The sequence below is a fragment of the Pelobates fuscus genome, chromosome 8 (assembly GCF_036172605.1).
Source record: "Pelobates fuscus isolate aPelFus1 chromosome 8, aPelFus1.pri, whole genome shotgun sequence".
NCBI lineage: Eukaryota > Metazoa > Chordata > Amphibia > Anura > Pelobatidae > Pelobates > Pelobates fuscus.
In genome coordinates, this window is record NC_086324.1 from 22,051,588 (window position 1) to 22,068,412 (window position 16,825).

The window sequence follows — 16,825 nt, forward strand, 5'->3', positions numbered from 1 at the left end:
ATCAATTTAGTTTTTGCTAGATGGGGATACTTTGTTTAGATTATAATTTGCCATTTTAGCTCATTTTTATATCTTGATATAACAATCTAATCAAGAAAAAAATGCAATTTCTTACAATCTCTCAAACTTTGGGAATATTTAGATTTTCACCATTACATATATGTGCATCTCTGTGAATGTCTTTATATAGCTTTATATTCTAGTAAAGAAAGTTTGGAAGTCACTCAAAATGAACTATCCAAGAGCCACCAGCCCATATCAGCTACTCTCCCATTGGTTATCCAATAGAATAAGGACCAGGATAAAATTGGATAAAATCCAAGGCAGGATTATTAATGCATATGAGGAAACATTTTGAGAATGTCCCATAAGAGCCAAAACGATATGACATTCCAAAACTAAAGACAAAAAAATGCGATTGGAAAATTGGGATTAGTATTTAGCCCTAATGCTTTTAATATTTCTTTAATAAATTATATTGAAATGTTTCCATCTTGATCTAAATCTAAGTATATTTCCTTTTGAGGGTTGTCATTATTAAAAGTATATTATACAATAACATGAAAGTCTAAAAAGAAGAACACTTCAATATTTTACTCAAGTGATAAAGCCTAATGTTTTCTTAGGTATAAACATATGACATGCCTCAAACTGCAAAATACACTAAGAATGGTAAAGACTCATATACAAAATATAAAGAGTCATATACATTTACAGAAGCTGTTAAATCAATGTTGAGATGCATAAGTAAGTTTGAAATCAATGTTTCCAAGTAATCAGATATTCATTTAATTAAAAAAGTTTGTTTTACAAAATGTTGTTCACATTTGTGCTTTAGCAATGCAACTACTGTACCAAAAATAGTACAAGTACTTTAAAAAAAAAAAAGCCAAATTAATCATTCTTAATAGTATTATTATTATTTTATTATTTATATAGCACCAGCAAATTCCATAGCGCTGTACAATGGGTGGACTAACAGACACGTAACTGTAACCAGACAAATGGACGCACAGGAAAAGAGGGGTTGATAGTATGCATATTGTTAAGAAATTCAACTGTGGCCAATAAATAATGTACTACCCAAACACACTGAAATATAAACTTTATCCACATATTGCTTTGCAGAACATTCTAGTAGTTATTTTATGGAAAATCTTAGATAGTGAAGGGATTAATAGTGCATACAATACAGTTTGATACTTGAATGTGTTGATTATATTTATCTGATGAGAAGCAATCACATTTTAAGTTATGTTTAGTTTAACTCCTTAAGGACACATGACATGTGTGACATGTCATGAGTCCCTTTTATTCCAGAAGTTTGGTCCTTAAGGGGTTAAATAATATCACCATATCCCTGACACTGAAAGGGTTAGCAGAGATGAAAGTGTTACTTAAGCTACACATTTAATTGAGCAGTCATTTTAAACTCTCCCTTTATGGAAATCAATTGAACGAATGGCATACTGTGTCATCATTATCATATTGCAGGCATGATATTCCTGTGAGTTCATGAATATAATATAACCTAACTAGGAACAATGTAAGCCTTGCTATCCTACATCCAAGAGCATGTGTCAATCAAGATCTGAAAGTTGCTAGAATTGTAATGGAAGCAGTGCTGCCAATGTTAGTCTGTAATGTAAATACAGATACCAGGTGCTAATCTTGGAATTACAATGACTCTTGCATCTGCTTAAGAATATATAGAAGCCTTAGGGAGGGATGCTGCCCAAGGAATAATTTAACAGGTGCTAGTGCTACAATATTTCTAATGTATTAAGCTGTGGAGGATTATGAAGGTAACTTGCAATATTTTATGTTATTGTGAAAATACACTGGGAAATGATGTGCATGTTAAAGGGAAACTCAAAGAAACATAACCACTACAAATCAGAGGGGGCAGTGCAGAGCACTCTAAGTGCCATATGCACCTTATCCACTGCAGTAAGCTGAAATGGGTATGTTGCTTAGAACACTTGTTTACATTTTAGATGAACATAACTTGAACTTGGCAATGAGTATCAGAAAACTCAACATTTTAGAAAATCGGACGAATATCTGTTATATCTCTGCAAATGGCACTATTGAATAAAACACTAAGATTACTAAACACTTGTGTTGACTGTTCTTCTTGTGACACTCTATTTTTTATTAAATGTATAATAAAGTTTTAGCAAATCGCATCACACTCTGGTTCATTACAGGCACTGCTAAAACACATTTAAACCCCTTAACGCCGTTACGGCTTTCTATGCCGTCCCCAATATAATGGGCTTTAAAGTCTTGCGGCTGGGCTGTCAGACAGTCCCCCTGCTGGTGGGTAGTATAAAAAAAATTATTATTAAACATGTAAAATAAATTATAATATATATCTATATATGTAACATCATACGTATTTTTTTTTAATATTAATATAAGTACATATATTAGTATTAAAATACACTTAGAATAAAGTTACATATATATAAGATATATATATATATATATACATATATATTTCTTTATTTTTGTTTATATATATATATATATACAGATACTTACAATAATAAATACATAAAATAATACAATAAATAAATAAATAATGAAAATAAATTATATATACATATGTAATTTCATTCTAACTGTATTTTGTTATTATATATATATATATATATATATATATATATATATATATATATATATATATATATATATATATATATATTGGTAACAAAATACACTTAGAATGACATAGAAACATAGAATGTGACGGCAGATAAGAACCATTCGGCCCATCTAGTCTGTCCAATTTTCTAAATACTTTAATTAGTCTCTGGCCTTATCTTATAGTTAGGATAGCCTTATGCCTGTCCCACACATGCTTAAACTCCTTTACTGTGTTAACCTCTACCACTTCAGCTGGAAGGCTATTCCATGCATCCACTACCCTCTCATTATAGTAATACTTCCTGGTATTATTTTTAAACCTTTGTCCCTCTAATTTAAGACTATGTCCTCTTGTTGTGGTAGTTTTTCTTCTTTTAAATTCTCTATATATATATATCTATCTATACACCCTGTTCCAAATTATTATGCAAATTCTATTTAAGTGTCACAAAGATGAAATATTTCGTTTTTCAGTTTAACTCATTGATGGCATTGTGTCTCAGGGCTCTTTTGATCACTGAAAACAATCTCGGACACCTGTGATAATTATATTGCCAGGTGAGCCCAATTTAAGTAAAAACTACTAAAGGAGGGTGTTCCACATTATTAAAGGACCACTCTAGGCACCCAGACCACTTCAGCTTAATGAGGTGGTCTGGGTGCCAGGTCCTTCTAGGGTTAACCCATTTTTTCATAAACATAGCAGTTTCAGAGAAACTGCTATGTTTATGAATGGGTTAAGCCTTCCCCCTATGTCCTCTAGTGGCTGTCTCATTGACAGCCGCTAGAGGCGCTTGCGTGATTCTCACTGTGAAAATCACAGTGAGAGCACGCAAGCGTCCATAGGAAAGCATTATGAATGCTTTCCTATGTGACCGACTGAATGCGCGCGCAGCTCTTGCCGCGCGTGCGCATTCAGCCGACGGGGAGGAGAAGAGGAGGATCGGAGGAGGAGAGCAGGAGGAGATCTCTCCGCCCAACGCTGGAAAAAGGTAAGATTTAACCCCTTTCCCCTTTCCATAGCCGGGCGGGAGGGGGTCCCTGAGGGTGGGGGCACCCTCAGGGCGCTCTAGTGCCAGGAAAACGAGTATGTTTTCCTGGCACTAGAGTGGTCCTTTAAGCAGAGCACCATTTTCATGCAATATGGGGAAGAAAAAGGATCTCTCTGCTGCCGAAAAGAGTGAAATAGTTCAATGCCTAGGACGAGGTATGAAAACATTAGATATTTCATGAAAACTTAAGCGTGATCATCGCACTATTAAGAGATTTGTGGCTGATTCAGAGCACAGACTGGTTTGTGCAGATAAAGGCACATTGAAGAAGATTTATGTCAGATCCATGCTTTGGATCAAGAGAGCAGCTGCTAAAATACCATTACATAGCAGCAAACAGATATTTGAAGCTGCTGGTGCCTCTGGAGTCCCACTGACATCAAGGTGTAGAGTCCTCCAGAGTCTTGCAACTGTGCATAAACCTCTTATTCGGCCATCACTAACCAATGCTCACAAGCAGAAACAGCTGCATTGCGCAGAAAAATACATGAAGACTAATTTTCAAACAGTCCTGTTCACTGATGAGTGCCGTGCAACCCTGGATGGATGGAGTAGATGGATTGAGTAGTGGATGGTTGGTGGACTGCCACCCTGTTCCAACGGTGGTGGAGTCATATTTTGGGCCAGAATCATGGGAAGAGAGATGGTCAGCACCTTTAGGATCCCCAAAGGTGTAAAGATGACCTCTGCAAAGTATGTGGAGTTTCTGACTGACCACTTTCTTTCCTGGTACAGAAAGAAGAACGATGCTTTCCATAATAAAATCATCTTCATACATGACAATGCACCATCTCATGCTGCAAAGAATACTTCTGTATCAATGGCTGCTATGGGGATAAAAGGAGAGAAAGACATGGTGTGGCCTCCATCCTCCCCTGACCTCAATCCTATTGAGAACCTTTGGAGCATCCTCAAGCAAAAGATCTATGAGGGTGGGAGGCAGTTTACATCCAAACAGCAGCTCTGGGAGGCTATTCTGACATCTTGCAAAGAAATTCAAGCAGAAACTGTCCAAAAACTCACAAGTTCAATGGATGCAAGACTTGTGAAGCTGCTATCAATTAAAGGGTCCTATGTTAAAATGTAACGTGACCTGTTAAAATGTTGTTATAAGTTTGATTGAAATAGCTTTTGATTTCAGTAAATATGCTGCAAACACAACAAATTACCATTTTCAGTTCTTTACAACCTATAAAGTGTTTTGAAACTTACTGTGTGGAATAATTTGGAACAGTGCATTGTAAGTTTTTTATGTTTAATAAAATACTGTTATCATTAGGAGGTTTGTTCAATAAAATTTGAACTGTACTCTTAATAGTTGATAACATGAGTATTATACTGACTGTTATTTACATCAATTATTTAGGTAAATAAGAAAAATATAATTTGCATAATAATTTGGAACAGGGTGTATAAATAACCACAAATATATATAAATAATAGATAAAAATATATAATTACATAAATATTTACATAAGTATACATGTAGAATTTAAATACATATATATGTATATATATATATATATATTTATATATATTAAAATTCTACATGTACATTTAAGTAATCTTTTAACAATCTTTTAACATAATTATGTGATTTTATTAATTAAAATATGATTGACGTGCCTGACAACCCAGGCAGAAAGTGCAGAGAATTTAATTTGCAAGCACTATATTTAACCCTGTAAGTGTCCAAGACACCATAAAACCTGTAAATGGGGGGGGGTACTGTTTTACTCAGGAGACTTCGCTGAACACAAATATTAGTGTTTCAAAATGAAATAATTGAATTACAATGATGATATTTCCAGTAAAAGTGGAAGTTTTTTGCATTTTTCACACTTGAACGGCACTTTTACTGACAATATTATTGTTGTAAAAAGTTTTACTGTTTTGAAACACTAATGATTGTGTTCAGTGAAGTCTCCCAAGTAAAACAGTACCCCCCCCATGTACAGATTTTATGGTGTTTTGGAAAGTCAAATATAAGGCTTGTGTTTCAGTTTTTTCACATTGAAATTTGCCAGTTTGGTAATGTTGCTTTTGAGACCATATGGTAGCCCAGGAATGAGAATTACCCCCATGATGGCATACCATTTGCAAAAGTAGACAAAAGGTATTGCAAATGGGGTATGTCTAGTTAATTTTAGTAGCCACTTAGTCACAAACACTGGCCAAATATTAGTTTTTTGCTTTTTTCACACAAAAACAAATATGAACGCTAACTTTGCCCAGTATTTGTGACTAAGTGGCTACTAAAAAAGACTGGAATACCCCACTTACAATAGATTGGGTTGTCTACTTTTGCAAATGGTATGCCATCATAGGGCTAATTCTCATTCCTGAGCTACCACACGGTCTCAAATGTAACATTGCTAATCTTTCAAATTTCAATGTGAAAAAACAAAAAAATGGAATGTGCTATATTTGACCCTGTAATTTATCAAAACACAGTAAAACCTGTTAATGGGGGTACTGTTGTACTTGTGAGACTTTGCTGAATACAATATGTGCATTTTATTGCAGTAAAAACAGTATTATGACATTTACAGCTAAAATGTCAGGAGGAACTTCACATTTTTTAAAAAAATCTTAATTTCTCAAAGTTTTTTTTAAATGTTATTCATAGTAAATTATGTATTGTATAGATGAACAGTTCATGAGAAATTAAAGCCCTGTCTCTCCTGAACAAAATGATACATAATAAGTGTGGTTGCACTTAATATGAAAGAGATGAATTACAGCTGGACAGACATATAACACAAATTCCTGTTTTTGTTTACATTTTGTTTTGATCAGATCGTGTACTATTGACTTCGTCCTGAAGGGGTTAATTAAGGTGGAGAAACAGAAACATGTTTTTTTTTTCTCTGTGTGTTTTCTTTATTCTGACTGCCAGGTAAAAGAGACAGATATTATGACAATGATTGACAGGGGCATAATGAACCTTGCTCAAAATGGAAGCACAAGGTGGAGACTTAATGAAAGTATATTAAAGGTCGACCATATTAGGGATTCCATCTCAGTGGAAATCGAGAACTTTCTAAAAATTAACAACAATGGAGAAGTCTCGGTTCCTATGGTGTGGTGTACTCTGAAAAGTTTCATCAGAGGTTTATTAATTAAACATGGTTCTGAACTCAAACGAAAGAAGGGAGATACTCTTCAAGAATTAAGAATTAAATTGGTTGAGAAAGAATATTTAAATAAAAAATGAACAACTAAAGAACTAATTGAAGAAATAAATAAGTTGAAATTATCTATCAAAGATAAAACATGTGAATTGGTAAATAAGAACCTTACTTTTCTCAAACAAAGATGGTATTACAACAGTAATAAAATAAATAGAGACCTTTCAAATAAACTTAAAAACTATAACAAAGATAAATCTATAAAAAAAATAATTTCAGGAGATACCCACCTAATTTCACCAAATGATATTGCTAAGGCATTTGTGGATTATTATAGTTCTCTGTATAATTTGGACAAAGTAAAAGCTACTGATTTAGAAAAAGATAGCTTTTTAAGTAGTCTTAATCTCCCTAGAATAAATACTTCAAATCTAGAAAGACTTAATGCTCCATTTCTATTAACGGAAATTATTGAGGCAATATATAATCTAAAACTTAATAAAGCACCTGGCCCGGATGGGTTTCCGGCAATATTTTATAAGACCTTTCTTAATTCTATTTCTCCCACTTTGTTAGAAATGTTTATAAAAGTATCCATAGACTCTCCCTTCCCGAAAGAGATGATGATAGCATCAATTATCCCTATTCCAAAGCCCGACAAGGATTCTACTCTAATTACAAACTATAAACCAATCTCGTTGATTAATACTCATATAAAAAATGTTTCTAGTATTTTGTCTAATTGACTTAAAGAGGTTATAAACAAATTGATTGGAGTAGACCAGTCAGGTTTTGCAAAGGGAAGAAGCACTACTGACAATACTCGTAGGATCTTAATTTAATACATAGAATAAATGAGAATAGATTGGGTTTGGTGGTTATGGCCCTCGATGCCGAAAAGGCCTTTGACAGGGTTAATTGGAGATTCCTTGACTCTGTCATGGGCCAATTTGGCATAGTGGGCCAATTTAGGAGTAAGACTATGACACTATACAAGAACTCCTCAGCAAAAATTAGCAATCCTTTTTTTGATTCAGTTATTTTTGAAATTAATAATGGTACTAGGCAGGGGTGCCCTCTGGCCCCCCCTATTATACATATTGTCAATTGAACCTCTGGCTGCCTTGGATAGGCAAAACATTAATACAAAAGGAGTAGAAATGCGAGATAGGGATCTGCAAATAACCCTGTTCGCAGACGATATTATTCTCACCTTAGTTGACCCACAGGTTTCAATTGTATATTTGTTGGGAGATATAGCTACATATAGTTCTTTTTCTAATTATAAAATCAATATGAAAAAATCTCAAATTTGATATTTGATAAGTGACGCCCAAAAATAAATAATATCTAAACAGTTTCATTTAGTTTGGGCCAAGGAAGAGATTGATTATCTGGGGATTAAGATTTCCCTTGACACTACTAGTGTGATACAATCAAATTATGATAACTTATTTAGAGATTTACAACATCAAATTACAAATTGGAAGCAATTGGGACCCTCCTGGATTGGTAGAATAAATATGGTTAAAGCATTTTTGATACCGAAACTTTTATATCTCTTCAGGGCAATTCCATTCAGAATTAAGATAGAGACACTTAACCGGTTTCAAAGCTTATTTTCCAACTATATATGGGCTAACATGGGCTAGCATTTGAAGTATTGCGTAGGAGCTACTTGAAAGGGGGTATAGGCCTTTCCGGATGTGTCTAGGGTTCATGAAGCCTGAAAAGCATCCCAGCTGTTATTGTGGATGAATCCAGATCAAAATATTTCACCATGGTTTATTATAGAACAAGAAAACAGTCCCAGGCATAAATTCCCCATTCTTGTATGGATAGGCCTTTTACATTTAGTTGCATTGGAGAAAATCTTTCTTCTAATAATATCTTAAATGATATGATCTGAAAATACTTATGAAGAAATTAAAATTGAAGGATAAAACACTCTATGATTCCCCATTAGAAGTACTATGATATATATTGATAGATTTATATATTAAGTCCTGGTTCCAACTAGGGTAAGTAAGATTTCAGACCTGTGTGAAGGACATAAATGGGCTACATTCAATCAATTACAATTAAAGTATAACATACCTGCTAGCGATATATTTAAATATCTAAGATTAAAGAACTAATGTCTAAACTAATACTCAAAGAACATCATATAACCTTTCAAATCACTAATAGTCAGAAAAAAGGGAGTATCGCTAGACGTTCTAGACTATTACATCTATTGGAACAGGATCTCCAAATTCCTTCTTTTAATAAATGGGAATTGAATATTGGTAAACCTATACCCTTTACAGAATGGACTAGAGCTACTCAATTAGTAAAACAATATATTCATAATGTATCACTAATAGAAACCCACTTTAAATTAATCTAGTCCTGGTTAGACCTCATAAAATCGAATCTACCCATACTAAAGTATGTTGGAGATGCGGATTAGAAGATGGGACTATATACCATATCTGGTGGGAATGTTCTAGACTCAACAATTTAAAATTACAGATGTCTGAATTAGTCAAATCTATTTATGATGACATAAATGAAATCAGTCCACAATTGTTTCTATTTAATATTGGATTTCCTACACAGGATAGCAATTTAAGACGACTTTTAACTCATATTTTCTTTGCAGTTAAAATTAATATTGCTAGATGTTAGAAATCCCCTACTCCCCCTGATTGTATGGAAATTATGGCCCAAATTGAATTTCAACATAAAATGGAAACAAGTCATTTTTTTAATTCTCTTCCTAGGAAAATGGAAAAAATGTGGTCACCCTGGACTTCCATAGTCTTTAGTACTAACTAACTATATCTCTTGATTGTTCTCTCCGCTCTTCAAAATCTGCCAGAATATGTGTTATGCAAACATTTTGTTTTTGTTTTTAATGTTTATATATAAATTAACTATTCGAATCTTCCTATATAAGCATATGACATGTATTAACTCGATTTGATATTTTATATATATGATATTTATACCTGTTGATATATGATATTTATACCTGTTGATACATCTATCAAATTATTTGGATTGACGATGTTACATAGGACAAGCAATAGTTTTTTTCTGTATTTGATGAAATTCTATTGAATAAATAAGATAAAAAAAAGAAAGGAAAAAAAAATGGAAGCACCTAGTTGAAGGATAGAGAGCATAAGGTATTGTAGATTTCTATATTCACATAAATTTTTCACACCTTTACAAATGTATATTTGATAAAATATGGGAAATGTAAACATAATATTAAAAAGTTATGGGACATGACAGTTCCCTTTTAATACAAGCTTTCTATTACATTTTTTGTTGAATTTGATAGCGTTTTGAGTTGTCTTTATTTTAATTAAAGATTACCCCAGTAGATTTCTTTAATATTATTGAAGTATTATATCATACTAGATACCCTGAGATAACTCTCTTTTTCAAAGAACCTACTCTTACACATCAGAACATATTATCAATTGAAGAATAAAATAATGTAGTACATCAAAGACTTATGAGCAGGTAGGACATTGGGTTTGAGGTCTCTTTCATGCATTTCAAAACTGGACTACTCTAATGGCTTTGATCTGTATTTTATTATAGACATGTTTCCTCTATAATGACACAAGTGAGCAAATGCATGCCCAAGAAGAAGCCAAGATTGCACCATCTGATGTATGAAAATGTTTAGCTTGTCTGTTATTTTTTTATTATTTATATAGCGCCAGCAAATTCCGTAGCTCTGTACAATGGGTCTGTTCTTGGAGAGAGATATTATTTGCTTATTACATCTGACCAAAATATTTAACAAGTTCTTTTAGAATTTCAATAAAAAATGAAGTAGTTCAATCAAGTAAGACAAGTCCTTTTTAACCCCTTAAGGACACATGACGTGTCTGACACGTCATGATTCCCTTTTATTCCAGAAGTTTGGTCCTTAAGGGGTTAAAGAAATAATACATGAAAGCCATAGGAATTATTTTGGAAAACAAGTTTCAAATTATACAGTATATTTTCACACCATCTCCTACAATCAGGTTTTTAATGTCCCTGTGCAATGACATCTGGTGCCACTAAATTAAACATTTAGTTTTGAAAAAAAAAGATATTTGAAGATTAGAGTGGTATACCAGAATGATCTTGTTATGGGACTTAAATTTAAATACTATAAATTTCCTTTGTTGGAAAAAAATCATATGATGGTTTAATTGATCCTGATAAAATCTCATGGAGCAAATGTTACATTTAGTAAGCTTTTTACTTTGATCTTAATTTTCACTACTTGTTGAATAGTAGAGATGAGTAAAATCTTACATGGACACACAACATACACTTACTGACCACTTACAGAGGGCAGCTCCCTCCCTGAACATAAATGTATACATTATTTAAAAAAATCTACTTAATTTAGTGATATTTAAATATAATAAAAACATTGCATTACCTATAAGTTTCCTACTAATCATAAGCAATAATTAGATTTAAAAAAGGCATTACTGTATCAGAGTTATTTTATTTCCTTTTCACGTTTTAGAGCTTTAGAACATTCAAACTTTTCATGTTTTAGAATTTAAGACCCTTTAAACACACTATTTATCCAAATTGATTAAAATATGAAATGTTGATGACCAAATCTTTGATAGCTATACTAAATTTGAACTTTTGAAAGAAACAATCAGGAAATCTGGACTTTAGAAAGAAATACCGTATATACTCGAGTATAAGCCGACCCGAATATAAGCCGAGGCCCCTAATTTTTCCCCAAAAAACTGGGAAAACTTATTGACTCGAGTATAAGACTAGGGTGGGAAATGCAGCAGCTACTGGTAAATTTCTAAATAAAATTAGATCCTAAAAAAAATATATTAATTGAATATTTATTTACAGTGTGTGTATAATGAATGCAGTGTGTGCGTATGAGTGCAGCGTGTGTGTGTATGAGTGCAGCGTGTGTGTATGAGTGCAGTGTGTGTATGAGTGCAGCGTGTGTGTGTATGAGTGCTGCGTGTGTATGAGTGCAGCGTGTGTATGAGTGCAGTGTGTGTGTGTGTATGAGTGCAGTGTGTGTATGAATGCAGTGTATGAATGCAGTGTGTGCAGGGCCGGTGCAAGGATATTTGCCTCCCCCCCATATGTCCTGACCTCCCCTCCTCCTCCCTCAGTGGTCCTTACCTCCCCACCCCCGTGTTCCTTCACCCCCCTCCCCTAGTGGTCCTGACTCACCCCTCCCCTAGTGGTCCTTACCCTCCCCTCCCCTAGTGGTCCTTACTTCCCCGTCCCCTCCCCTAGTGGTCCTTACTTCCCCCTCCCCTCCCCTAGTGGTCCTTATCCCCCCCTCCCTCCCATAGTGGTCCTTATCCCCCCCTCCCTCCCATAATGGTCCTTATCCCCCTCCCTCCCATAGTGGTCCTTATCCCCCCCCTCCCTCCCTCCCATAGTGGTCCTTATCCCCCCCTCCCTCCCATAGTGTTCCTTTTCTCCCCCCCTCCCTCCCATAGTGGTCCTTATCCCACCCCCCTCCCTCCGATAGTGGTCCTTATCCCCCCCTCCCTCCCATAGTGGTCCTTATCCCCCCCTCCCTCCCATAGTGGTCCTTATCCCCCCCCCTCCCTCCCATAGTGGTCCTTATACCCCCCCTCCCTCCCATAGCGGTCCTTATACCCCCCTCCCTCCCATAGTGGTCCTTATCCCCCCCCTCCCTCCCATAGTGGTCTTTATCCCCCCCCTCCCTCCCATAGCGGTCCTTATACCCCCCTCCCTCCCATAGTGGTCCTTATCCCACCCCCTCCCTCCCAAAGTGGTCCTTATACCCCCCCCCTCCCACAGTGGTCCTTATACCCCCTTTTTATTATTATTTTTTTTTTATTATTATTATTATTTTTTATTATATTTCTTATTTTATTTATATATTTTTTTTTCGTCCCCCCTCCCTGCTTGATATATGGCAGGGAGGGGGGCTCTCCTTCCCTGGTGGTCCAGTGGCAGTTCAGTGGGGGGGAGAGGGGGGCTGGCAGAGCTGTAACTTACCTGTTCTGCAGCTCCTGTCAGCTCTCTCCTCCTCTGCGCCGTCCGTGCAGCTCCCTCTGTCAGCTCCCAGTGTAAGTCTCGCGAGAGCCGCGGCTCTTGCGAGATTTACACTGGGAGCTGACCGAGGTGCTGAACGGACGGCGCGGAGGAGGAGAGAGCTGACAGGAGCTGCAGAACAGGTAAGTTACAGCTCTGCCAGCCCCCCTCTCCCCCCAGTCTGTATTATGGCAATGCAAATTGCCATAATACAGACCTTGACTCGAGTATAAGCCGAGTTGGGGTTTTTCAGCCCAAAAAATGGGCTGAAAAACTCGGCTTATACTCGAGTATATACGGTAATCAGGAAATCAGGTACTTAAAATAATTTTAAACATGATTTCACAAACAAACAAAAATCCTAAAAGCAAACAATAATGTTAGAAGACATTATTTTGAAGTATTTTGGAGACACTTTGGGACATACATACTTTAAGCTGTCATTTGCATTCATATCATATATTTTGAAAAGTAATTTTTTTAGAATCATAAGGCATGCAATAGCACATGAACAGATATTCAAACCAAATAATTCAGCAGAATATGTATAACTGATCTAAAACTAAATAAATATTTTTAAGAGGTAATTATAAATACAGATAAACATATCAGCAGATAACATGTGAGTGGCACACGACTGGATTTTTAAAGAATACATGAACCAGAATGCACATAATATAACATTTAAAATATTTTTTTAGAATTATGATAGGCTTAAATATTTGATTCTCCTAAGTAGAGGGATACATATGTTATTCTTGTAAATTAGAAGACTACCAAAGCAATTAAATATAATAATACTCATTAATTTCATATGTATTGTGTATGCTGTTTTAACGGCAAGCAGAGATAAAAGAACCAACTTTAAATAGAAAAGGAAGAAATATCATGTTACCTATAATGGAACATTCAACTAACAATGTTTCTTTTCATTTCTTGCTCAATGTGGATACTGGAATGCTCACATCTATAACCACCCAATGACATATATCATTAGGCAAGTTTGACTGCACAACAAGCACATAGGTTTCAATTTCTAGTCTCACTAGTGCTTAGCTGAGCATTTTTGAGATGCAATATTTTGCTGCTTGCTGATAAAATAGGCGACATTTGAATACATGTTTTTTAAAATAAGTGACATTTTCATGAAAGAACCTCCCCCAAAAATACAGTAGTGTAGTGTAGTTTTCATTTATATGATCATTCAGGGGCTATTTATAGGCTATAAATTTAGACCTATTCAATGTGAGTGGTGGGAGGAACTAGCCCTAGAGTAGTGTTGCCAGGGCAATGGCCGGGAATTGCCAAAATGTCAAAATGTAAATATATATATATATATATATATATATATATATATATATATATATATATATATATATATATATATATATTACTTTGACTCTCTGACAATTCACAGCTTTGTGAATAAACCTGAATAACTATTTCCAATACCATTTTCATATTCCTTATCACTAAACTCAAGTAGAATACTAGAGTGTATGTGAGTTCGAGGCATATACACATCATTGTTATATTTATATATATGAGTTTAACTTTTTTTATTCCAAATTACTTATTAAACTATAATTTGAGTTTGACATCAAAATATTATTCCATTATATTTTACATTTAATTGGACTATTTTATTCCTGCCAAAGTATATTGGAGGCAACTAGAGTAGAATATCCATTTAAATAATATTTCTAAAATTCACTTTACAAACAATCAGAAAATATTGAGATATTACATACATAATGGTAAATTTAAAAGTGAGAGGTGTGCAACTATAGATGGTTTTAGACAAGTCAAAATGAATGGTGGATGAAAAAGATGTCAAACAAAGTGCAGCGTTAAGTGGAAGGTTAAACCTACTTGCATTTCGGTTCATTAAACGCTGTTATAGTGCAAATTCCCTCATTCTGACAGTAGTAATCACAAGGGTTCACTTTCTGGTCACAGCGCTGACTTTTAAACCCCACAGAGCATCTGTAGAATTTCAGTAAAATACAACTGCAATGAATAGTCTAGTTTTTTCAGTGTGTTTAAATGTATTACATACAATGAGCTTTGAATGTCTGAGTCAGAATCTGCTACTTGACATCAGAAATTATCAATTTCACATATTATTTCTTTTAATTTAGTGAAATGGGACCTATCACCGCAACAATCATATATATGCTGTCTCACAACTATCAATTGCTTGAAATTTTAGATATATATATATTTTTTTTTTTTCATAATACAATTATATGTGGTAGACCAGAAAATAATAATAATAGCAAAACACATGAATATTCACTAAAAATGGTGCATATAATAAGACATGCATGTATAAAAGAGCAGTATCAAGTGCATTGTAGATCACAAATTTAAGCTTGCACAGACATTAACCCATCACATCAAGTCTGCAGAATTACCCACTTGGTGTCCCGATGAAGTCCAGATAGGTTGAATCAAGAATTTTAATCTAGCATTTTTGTACTCTGGAAGCTTAAATGAACTTTTAGTCTGCGATCTGATGTTAGCAAATTTATAGACTTTATGTAATGCAGTGACCATTCCAGTTTAAGCCCAGGGCCATAAGAGACTAGCAATGCTTATAGTGCTCTCAATACTGCTCTTTTATATTTGCAAGTGCTTTATTATGTGAACAATTTTCAATGTATTTAAAATTGCTAAGTTATGATATTTTATTCTTTGGGCTTTTATGGATATTAACCCCTTAAGGACACAACTTAAGGAATAAAAAGGAATCATGACAGAATATTTCCGTCATGTGTCCTTAAGGGTATAACTTATATTTTAAGCAACTGATGGTTGATCATTATATGATTGATTGTTTGGTATGTAATATTTCTCATTATCAATCTGGTGTATTATAGATGATGAAGCCTAATGCATTGGGTGTTCCAGCACCCCCTCCTTTATACTACTATTGCTTTTAAATCTGTATCTGCTCTCTGTTTTATTTATATATTATTTGTTATTAGGGAGTAACCATTTAATAGGCCACATGATGAATGCAAATGAAGGCAATTAATGGTTTTATGACTCCTTTTCTATTCATATGCATATTCACTAACACAATATATCATTTTCTTTTTTGTGTTTCAAACACATAGTTGCACACTGTTTAAATGAAGGCGTCCCTTTAAATGTGATCATAGTGATACAAAAAATCATGTGTTTTTATATTAAAGACCAGTTTAAGATTTTTTTTCTAGACCTTTGTTTTTAGCTCAAGGAAAGAATATCAGAAGAAACACAAGATGACTTTGAGATGTCTTTGCTTATTCTTTTGTGCAACTTCTCATAATTGTTGTCATTGTGTTATTGGTCTGCTGTTACAATCCTGACAAGAATGAGCAAAAGGCCAGTGGTCGATGTGTATAAACCTAATGGGATAAGTGCATTTGTAACTTGGTTAACATCCTCTCACCTTGTTGGCCCGTACTATGAGTAAGACTAAATGGGAAAAAGGCAATTAGCCTCCTGACCTCTTTTCTTTTCATCTTTCTTTAAAGGTAATCTTACAAACATATTAAAAATAATACTCAGATAACATATTTTACCTTTCAATCTTTGGGCAAAAAATAAATAAAAACAGCAAATATAATAACTGAAACTCGTGTATCATTTTTTAAAAATTTCAGTTGTTTTTACATTTTTCTATATTACATAAAACTAAATATGCATACATACACACACATATCTGTATGTATGTATGTGTGTGTGTGTGTGTGTGTGTGTGTGTGTTTGTGCGTGTTAGACCATTGGACCATTAGACTATTCAAGATAATTTTTTCACATTTTAGAAGCCACACTAAAGTCTGAAAAACAATAGAATATGTTTCATAATGCATGATACACATTTTATATGTATAGGTTATTTTGTGAAATTCATTAGTGCAATAATAAGAATTCAAATGCATT

The 16,825-nt window shown here is 34.3% G+C and overlaps 1 protein-coding gene across 1 annotated transcript in view; it reads right to left on the bottom strand.

Annotated features, from left to right (window-relative positions):
* The window catches only part of LRP1B (LDL receptor related protein 1B), a 1,140,323-nt gene that overhangs the window by 10,570 nt on the left and 1,112,928 nt on the right, over window positions 1-16,825 (bottom strand). The gene's annotated exons all lie outside the window — the stretch shown is intronic.